The sequence below is a fragment of the Zingiber officinale genome, chromosome 10B (assembly GCF_018446385.1).
Source record: "Zingiber officinale cultivar Zhangliang chromosome 10B, Zo_v1.1, whole genome shotgun sequence".
NCBI lineage: Eukaryota > Viridiplantae > Streptophyta > Magnoliopsida > Zingiberales > Zingiberaceae > Zingiber > Zingiber officinale.
Window position 1 is genome coordinate 34,811,275 of NC_056005.1, and position 8,987 is coordinate 34,820,261.

The window sequence follows — 8,987 nt, forward strand, 5'->3', positions numbered from 1 at the left end:
ACCCCCCCCCTCTCTAGCCGCTATCCGAAGGTCCTAACAAGTGGTATCAGAGCAAGGTTGCTCTTTGACGGATTAACACCCGGGGGAGCACAAGCTAGAGAATGAATCTACTTGGAGAAGACATCACGATTCCACCCTTCTACGATCGCGACGACTTCGCGTATTGGAAGGTAAGAATGAAGTATTTTCTTATGACTAACCTAGTGAATTGGAATTGTGTACGAGTAGGTTTTACTCCTCCGGTGGATAAAAAGGGAGAACCTCTCGAGAAGAAGAAGTGGACGAAGGAACAAATCCACCAATCCACAATCAACGACGAGGTAACGAAAATCCTTGAATTTTCATTACCTAATGATATCTTGTGTAAGATAGGTGGATACAACGATGCCAAGGAGTTGTGGAACAACTTGGCTAAGTTCCATAAGGAGAGCTCCAATACAAGTCATGAAGAGGAGTCAAGTGAGCCAAGTAGCTCACATCATGGAGGTATGGAATTAGAAGTTGAGGGCTACTCAACATCTAAGGAAGAAGAGGAGGAGAGTTCTTCATCAAGATTGGTGCAAGAAGAAACCTCTACCTCCGGAAGGGATGAAGAAGAGAGCATATATCCATCCTCAACCCTAGGTAACTCAAGCAACATAATTTCAAGTAAATTACATATAATGTGCTTTGAGTGTAGGGAATATGAGCATTACAAGAGTAAATGTCCAAAGAGGATTAGGAAGACTCCACCGGCGCCAAAGGTCAAGGAAGCCGGAGTCCCGATACGCAAGGGCAAGGAGCACGTGGTGTGCTTCCAATGCAAGCAAAGGGGACATTATAGGAGCCAATGTCCGAGGGGGAGGCAACCTCACAAGGACAAGAGACCAAGCACATCTATGGGGGAAGCTAAGGCAAACCCTAAGGTACCCTTTAAGGCATATCCTTGCAATTCTAATAAGACACATGCTAGTAGCTTTATTGCATTTGTCAATAATGATAAGCATGATAACCATAGAAACCGACACATGTGCTTAGGTTCCAAACATGCTAGTCTAGGTAAGGATAATACTAGAAATGCCAACCCTAGAATTAACTCATCTAAGGTTAAGGAAAACCTAGATAGGAATCCCAAAACAACTAGACATATGCCTAGGAATACCTTAAAGAAAAATGACAAATTAAAACTTGAGGTATTAGAGAAGGAAAATCAAGTCTTAAGGTCAAGACTTGACACTTTAGAAAAGGCCCTTAAGAATTTGGAGAAGTCAACTCTAGGGTCTAAGGGTCAAAAATCAAAGCCCAAGGACATGAGAGGTTTGGGTCACAAACCTAAGTCTCAAGTGGTTAAGCCCGCTTATCATAATGTTCCATTCGATTATGGAACAAGACCTAGGGCTAAGAAGACCATCACCAAGGTCACAAGGGGAGTCACCCCTAGAGTTGATCTTGATGAGTCCCAAATGACCAAGGCTTTAAAGCCTAGGAGGGTCATTAGGAGGGTTGTTAGGGAAGTCATCCCTAGTGAATATTTAGTGAACCCAATGAGCTCAAATAGGTTTTGGGTTCCTAGGAGCGTGATTCCATCACGCTAGATGGGTTAGGGTGTGTCAACCTTAATTGGATAGGTAGTTAACCTAATCATGGCAAAAGGTGGCATTTTAGGAATTTTCAAGGTGTAATCAAGCCTTGAAAATGAAATTTAAAATTTTACTCATTCCTAAGGTGATTAGGATGTGCCAACCACACTTGAGGAATTTTCTAGGGTCAACATAATTGGCACATAGTGATCTAAAAATCTTTAGTATATGATTTTAAATCTATTACACTTAGGAATATAGAATTTATGGCAAAATGATCAAAATTATCAAAAATGACAACTAAAGCTAGAATTAGGTATTTTCTATACCTTTATATGTTATTTGCCATATATTGTTTGCCATATGCCATGTCATGACATCATATCTAATTTACTATCATTTGAAATGTCATGATAATGCTTAGGTTAGTTATATGTTATGCCTTATTTAAGTTTCATACTTTATGCCATGACATCATGACATTGGCACATGTTTCCACTTATGATATTATTTTATGCCATGTCATCATCTCTTGCATGTATGATCAATTAAATTGATTTAAGGATAAAAACATAATTTGATATGGAGATCAAATTGTTGTTTAGAAAATGCATGAGAACTTAGCTTAAGATGACCTAAACTCATATCTAACATTAAAATTGACTTGGATGTGTTTGATACACCTTAGATGTGTGTGAGATATTAGGATTATGAGTTAGGATCAAGGTGCATAGCTCTTGTACCTAGATGAGCCTAATTCTAAATTGAGGATCATAGGGAAAGCTTGTGTACAAGTCATGTACATTTAGCCCTAAGATTGTGGTCCTAAATTGAATGGTTTAAAATCATTTCAAAATTGATTTGAAAAACCTTGATGAAGCTTTTCTAGTGATAGCATTAATCATTGAGCAAGTTGATACAAAGATGGATTAACCTTCAGCTATTTCAAAGTTTTTCGAACTTTGTATCAAGATTTGAAAATGGAAGTTATTTTCATAGAAAACTATTTTTCCATGATAATATATGTTATGAGGAATGTATCCTCAAAATTTTACAATTTTTGGAATTTTTTGTGAATTTTTAGGGGTTTCTGAATTTCGGGAGAAAAATCAGAAATTCCTATCAGAGCTTTGTGGACCGATCAGAGGGGATGCTGATCGGTCCAGGGAGGTCTGGATCGGTCACTGGACCGATCCAAGGAAGTGTGGATCGGTCTGGTAACTGATCCAGTAAAGGGCTGAGCGTGCCAAAATGCTGATTTTCGACTGATTATCTGAAATTTCAGCTACAAGTTGGTATTTTAGATTTCTAAAGGATTGAAACTCTCCAAGACATTGTTGGTGCAATGGTCAAGGGGGAGTTGACCTTTAGGGGGAGTTTTACCTATTGATCAAGCAGGAGTTGACTTTTAGGAGGAGTTTTTACTCGTCAAGATGAGTGATATGGGATGGTCACTATGCTGATTGTTGTATTTAGTATCAAGGGAGAAATTAAGGGTTTCAATGAAAGGTATGAGATTTTCATTAGGAAGAAACTCTTAATCTTGATTCACACTTTTTGATGTGTGTCAAAAAGGGGGAGAAATGTCTAGAGAATGTTCAAGGAAGAACATTGGAGTGAATGTTCAAGGAAGAACATTGATTGGAGAACTATTGGAAAACCAAAGTTAGGTTATCGGGTTAACCTAACTTGTTTATAGTTTTTGTCAAACATCAAAAAGGGGGAGATTGTTGGTGCAACCTTAGGTCAAGGTTGACCTGGTTGACCCGACTCGAGTTGACCTGACTCGAGTTGTATTTTGTTGTTTGACGAGAATAGAAAAGTTGTATCTTGATGTTTGACAAGAATACAAACTTGGGAGATTGTGGGTGCAACCTTTGGTCAAGGTTGACCTGGTTGACCCGACTTGAGTTGACCTGATTCGATAAAGTCCAAGTATGGAGACTTGGCACGGGAAAAGTCCAAGTATGGAGACTTTGCACGGAAAAGTCCAAGCAGGGAGCTTGGCACGGGGAAAAGTCCAAGTATGGAAGCTTGGCATGGGAAGTCGGAGAGGGCTCGGCAGCTCGTTCTCCGGACCAGGTCAGAGAGGGCTCGAGAGCTCGTTCTCTGGACCAGACGAAGTCGGAGAGGGCTCGGCAGCTCGTTCTCCGAACTAGGTCAGAGAGGGCTCGGGAGCTCGTTCTCTGGACCAGATGAGGAAGTCGGAGAGGGCTCGGTAGCTCGTTCTCCGGACTAAGTCAGAGAGGGCTCGGTAGCTCGTTCTCCGGACTAGGTCAGAGAGGGCTCGGGAGCTCGTTCTCTGGACCGGACGAAGTCGGAGAGGGCTCGGTAGCTCGTTCTCCGGACTAGGTCAGAGAGGGCTCGGGAGCTCGTTCTCTGGACCGGAGGAAGTCGGAGAGGGCTCGGTAGCTCGTTCTCCGGACTAGGTCAGAGAGGGCTCGGGAGCTCGTTCTCTGGACCGGATGAAGTCGGAGAGGGCTCGGTAGCTCGTTCTCCGGACTAAGTCAGAGAGGGCTCGGTAGCTCGTTCTCTGGACCGAACGTGGAAGTCGGAGAGGGCTCGGTAGCTCGTTCTCCGGACTAGGTCAGAGAGGGCTCGGTAGCTCGTTCTCTAGACCGGGAAGGCTTTAGGGTTTAGGGCTGGGAAGCTCTAAGGCATTGGATCGGTCTGGTGACCGATCCAGTGATACTCTGATTGTCTGGATCGGTCTGGTGACCGATCAGTAACCAAACAGAATGTTTCTGTGGGTTAACTGATCGATCTGTAGACCGATCAGGAAGCGATGGACTTCAGAGAGCGATAGGAGGGGATCGGTCTGTGGACCGATCCACCTATAGTCTGATCGGTCCACAGACCGATCAGACTTCGAAGCCAACTCTCTATGAGAGTTGGTTGATCGGTCTGGGGACCGATCAGCCTAGGGCCTGATCGGTCCACAGACCGATCAGGAGTCTCCCAGACCGATCAGGTTGGAGCCTGATCGGTCCAGGCCTAGCCGTTGCGACACAACGGCTATATTTCTGTGTTGCTCTTTGTCTTCTTCACAGGTGCAGCAGGTGCAGGATATATATATCGAGGTCGAGGGCCTCTACAGTAGTTGTTCTTCTTGTCCTCACTCTTGCGATCTGAGCTTTGCTGAGCTCTGTGTTTCTGAAGCCTCGTGTGAGCTTCCCTCGGCTGGTTTGCTGATCAGTTGCTGCTGGCATCGTGAAGTTGTTGCTTCATCGAACTCCAGCCGACAAGAAGGCAAGCAAAGTGTTGTTACATTCATATTCTTCTTGTTTTCTTGCTCTATCTTGTACTCCTTTATTGCTGTTGCAAAAGAGTTTGTGGCGAGGTTTCTCCACCCAGAAGGAGTTGTTGTTAGCCGATTTTCCGGGGTCTCATCCACCGACGGATTGATAGGCTTCGTCCACCTTACGGACACGCCGAGGAGTAGGAGTATCATCTCCGAACCTCGTTACATCATCGTGTTTGAGGTTTGATCTTCTCCACTTTCGTTTCTACATTGTATTTCCACTGCGCTAACCTAAATTGTAGGAAGAAACGATAATTTGAGGTCGGCTATTCACACCCCCCCTCTCTAGCCGCTATCCGAAGGTCCTAACACCAATGGTTTGTTCCTTTCCATTTTGGTCGTGAGCTACTGTTTATAATTTATAAGGTACTGATAACATCATCTTCTGTATGTGGCACCACATACTATGTTATCTACTTTATAAATTAATTGAACAACTACAACTAAATGTAGATAATTTGACCAAATGTGATTCTTTATTTAAAATAAATGTTTACAAAAGCTTAGGCTTTCAGTATACACTCTAAAAGATGGATCATCCCATGTTGCTTTTAGGTTATGAGCCTTCTTTCCCTTTCCTTTTGTCTTTTTCTTCTCCTCCTTCTTCTTTCATTCTTTCTTTTTCAAGAGAGGGCAATCATCCCTCATGTGTCCTTTTCCTTGGCAATTATAACAAATGACTTTTCTTGTCCTACTCTTGCTTCTTGAACTCCTTCTAGCATGAGACTTGTTAGTAGAAAAGGTTTTAAATGCTTTTCTCATCTTCCTTACCATATATGCCTCTTGATCGCTATCCATTGAGGCGCTTGAATCCTCGGAGTCGGAGGATGATGGGGATGAAGTTTTCTTCTTCTTCCTTTCTACAACAAGAGCTATTCCCTTCTCTTTTGAAGGCTCATTAGCTTGTTCATGAAGTTCAAATTCGGAAAATAATTCATCAAGCTTAATTAAGGAAAGATCCCTAGATACCTTATACGCATCAACCATCGATGCCCATAGGGTGGTTCTAGGAAAAGATTGGAGCACATACCTTACTAGGTCTCGATTTTCAATCTTCTCACCTATTACATGAAGTTCATTTACTATCTTCTTGAATCTACCGTGAATTTGACGCATAGTCTCATTGGTCTTCATGACAAAGGTTTGAAGTTGCCCCACCAAAAGATCTCTCTTGGCCCTCCTAGATTCACTTGATCCCTCATTTAATTCAATGAGTTTTTCCCAAAGCTCTTTAGCGAAGTTGAATGGTCCTACTTTGCTTAATTGCTCCTTGGAGAGTCGACATTGTAGAGTTGTTGTGGCTTTTGCATTTGCTTGGGCCTTCCTTGCCATCTCTTTTGTCCAATCCTTGGTTGGAAGAGGCGCTCCCGACCCATCTTTTGGTTTCTCAAATCCATCTACAACACTAAACCAATTTTCAATATCATTCATTAAGTAATATTCCATCCTACATTTCCAATATGCGAAGTCGTTGCCGTCAAAGAAAGGTGGTCGAGCGGTGCTATATCCCTCTTGAAGTGCCATCTTGATGCTTCGGTCGACGGTTAGTTCTTTCGATGCTAACCTTGCTCTGATACCAATTGTTGGAGGATCGGTGGCCGACCTGAAGGGGGTTGGATAGCTAGGTCACCCCCAAATCGATTTCTTCTCTACAAAAGGTTAGTGTGTAGCGGAAATACCAAAACTAAAGCAATTAGAAACAAATAAGAATACAAATGCTAACACGCTCGATGTAACGTGGTTCGGAGATGATGCTCCTACTCCACGACGTGTCCTTGAGGTGGACGAGCCCTTGATCCTTCGGTGGATCAGTCCCCGGCAATCTCCGGCTAGAGCTTCTCCTTCTCGGTGGAGCAAACCTCTCACAAGATGATCTCTTCCTCTTTACAAGATGAAGTTTAGATTGGGAGGAAGAGAATTGAACTTGGAAGCTTTGGGCAAGACTAAGAAGGTTTACAATTAGCACCAGTAACCCTCTTCAAGCCCCAAAGCATTCCTTAAATAAGAGGAGAGAGTTGTGTTGGAGCAAACTAGGTGCCCTAAGTTTTGATGTTTGGGAAAAGGTTTAAGTTAGGTTTATTGTTGTATTTGATATGCATTGTGAGTGTGCAGGATACAGGTACAACAAGGAAAGTCCAAGGGTGAGTCTTGGCGGTGTAAGTCCAAGCATGTAGTCTTGGCAACGTAAGTCCAAGTGTGATCTTAGCAAAGGAGGAAAGTCCAAGGATGAGTCTTGGCGGTCTAAGTCCAAGCATGTAGTCTTGGCAACGTAAGTCCAAGTGTGACTTGGCAATGGATGAAGTCCCGGAGGCGCGATCTCTTGGCAAAGGAAGACCCGACAACAATGACAAGGCCGATGGAAGCTCCAGAAGGCAAGACGTGAAGGATGGGGAGGCATCCGAGGGACGCAAGGCTGATGGAGGAGGATAGAAGGCTAGGTCTAGGTTGGTCGGGCGAGAACGAGTGTTGAGTGAATGTACTCGAGGTAAAATCCTAGAATTAGGGTTCTTGTGAAGCGCTCATCGACGATCAGTAAGCGTTCGTAGTGATCGTGACCGTGGATCGGCGGTGCATCGTAGATAGCCGCTGAGAGAGCCGTTGGGCTGACACCAGTCGACTGGTGCAAGGACCAGTCGACTGGTAACGGGCAAATCAGCTTACTGATTTGTTCCAAGCTCTATAAGAAGGAGCTTGGGATGGCCGGCCAAGGTGACGAAATTAGACTTGGTTAAAGCCTAATTAGTAGTCACCAAAGTGCTCAAGGATCTCTTGTGTCCAAGTGATCTTGGTTGGAGTTGTGGTGAGGTTTCTCCACCCACAAGGAGGTTGAGCTAGCCGGAGTTTGCCGGGGACTAATCCACCGACGGATTGAGGGATCGTCCACCTTACGGACACGCCGTGGAGTAGGAGCAAGTTATCTCCGAACCACGTAAACACCTTGTGTTAGGGTTTGTGTTTGGTTTGTTGTCTTCTTCTTTCTTGTTTTAGGTTAACTTTCGTATTTGTTAGTTTGTTTTTGTATTCCGCTGTGCACTAACATTATAGGAAGTAAAGTTTTGGGTGAGACGCTATTCACCCCCCCTCTAGCGGACGTCAAGGTCCTAACAAGTGGTATCAGAGCGAGGTCGCTCTTCTACGGACTAACCGCCAAGAGAGCAAGAAGCTAGAGGAAGAAGAAGATGGAGTCCGAAGGACCGCTCGGATGGGATATCCGAATTCCACCTCCGTATGACAAAGAAGACTTCAATTATTGGAGGAAGCGGTTGGAGACATGGTTCCAAATGGATTGGAATCAATGGGTTGTCTTGAGTGACCCATTTGAAGCTCCTACGGACAAGAAGGGTAAACGCCTCCGACCTCGGCATTGGACCGAAGAGCAACGAGAGCAATCGGAAGCGGACAAAGAGGTAACGAGAATTTTGCATAATTTACTACCTTCTAATATCATTGTGAGTGTAGGTGAATGCACAAGTGCATGTGATCTTTGGAAAAAGATCTTTGCCTATCATGAAGACCCGTCACAATTCCAAGGAGTAGAGGATTCCAAGGAGAAGGATTCATTGGTCCAAGAAGAGAATGACCAATCCGATGTTGACATAAGGTCAACATCCGAGGAGGAGAAGGAAGATGAGGAGGTATCATCCACATCTTCAAGGGAGGAAGAAGTGGAATCATCGACATCTTCAAGTGAAGAGGAAGAAGAGCAATCCAAGGAAGAGGAGATCTTGGAAGCTCAACCCTCCACCTCAACTACCAAGAAGAGCACAAAGGACCACATCAAATGCTTTGAGTGTGGTAAGATGGGGCACTGCAAGAGTAGGTGTCCTTCACTCAAGAAGGTAAAGGAGGTAAATCCTAAACTCACTAAAGTTAATTTAGAAACTAATGTGAGTTGTAGGAAGAAGAAGAAGGAGGAGAAGAAGCACATTAGGTGCTTTACATGTGGTGAGTGGGGTCACTACCACACAAAGTGCCCAAGGAGAGGAGAGCTCAAGAAATTGGTGCACTTGAAGAAATGGGAGAAGAAGAGAGCTTCAAGGGTAAGGGAGGTAAACCCTAACTTGAATGCTAGTTCAAATTTAAATCGTTATAATGCTATTTATCATGAAAATAGAATGCATGATAAA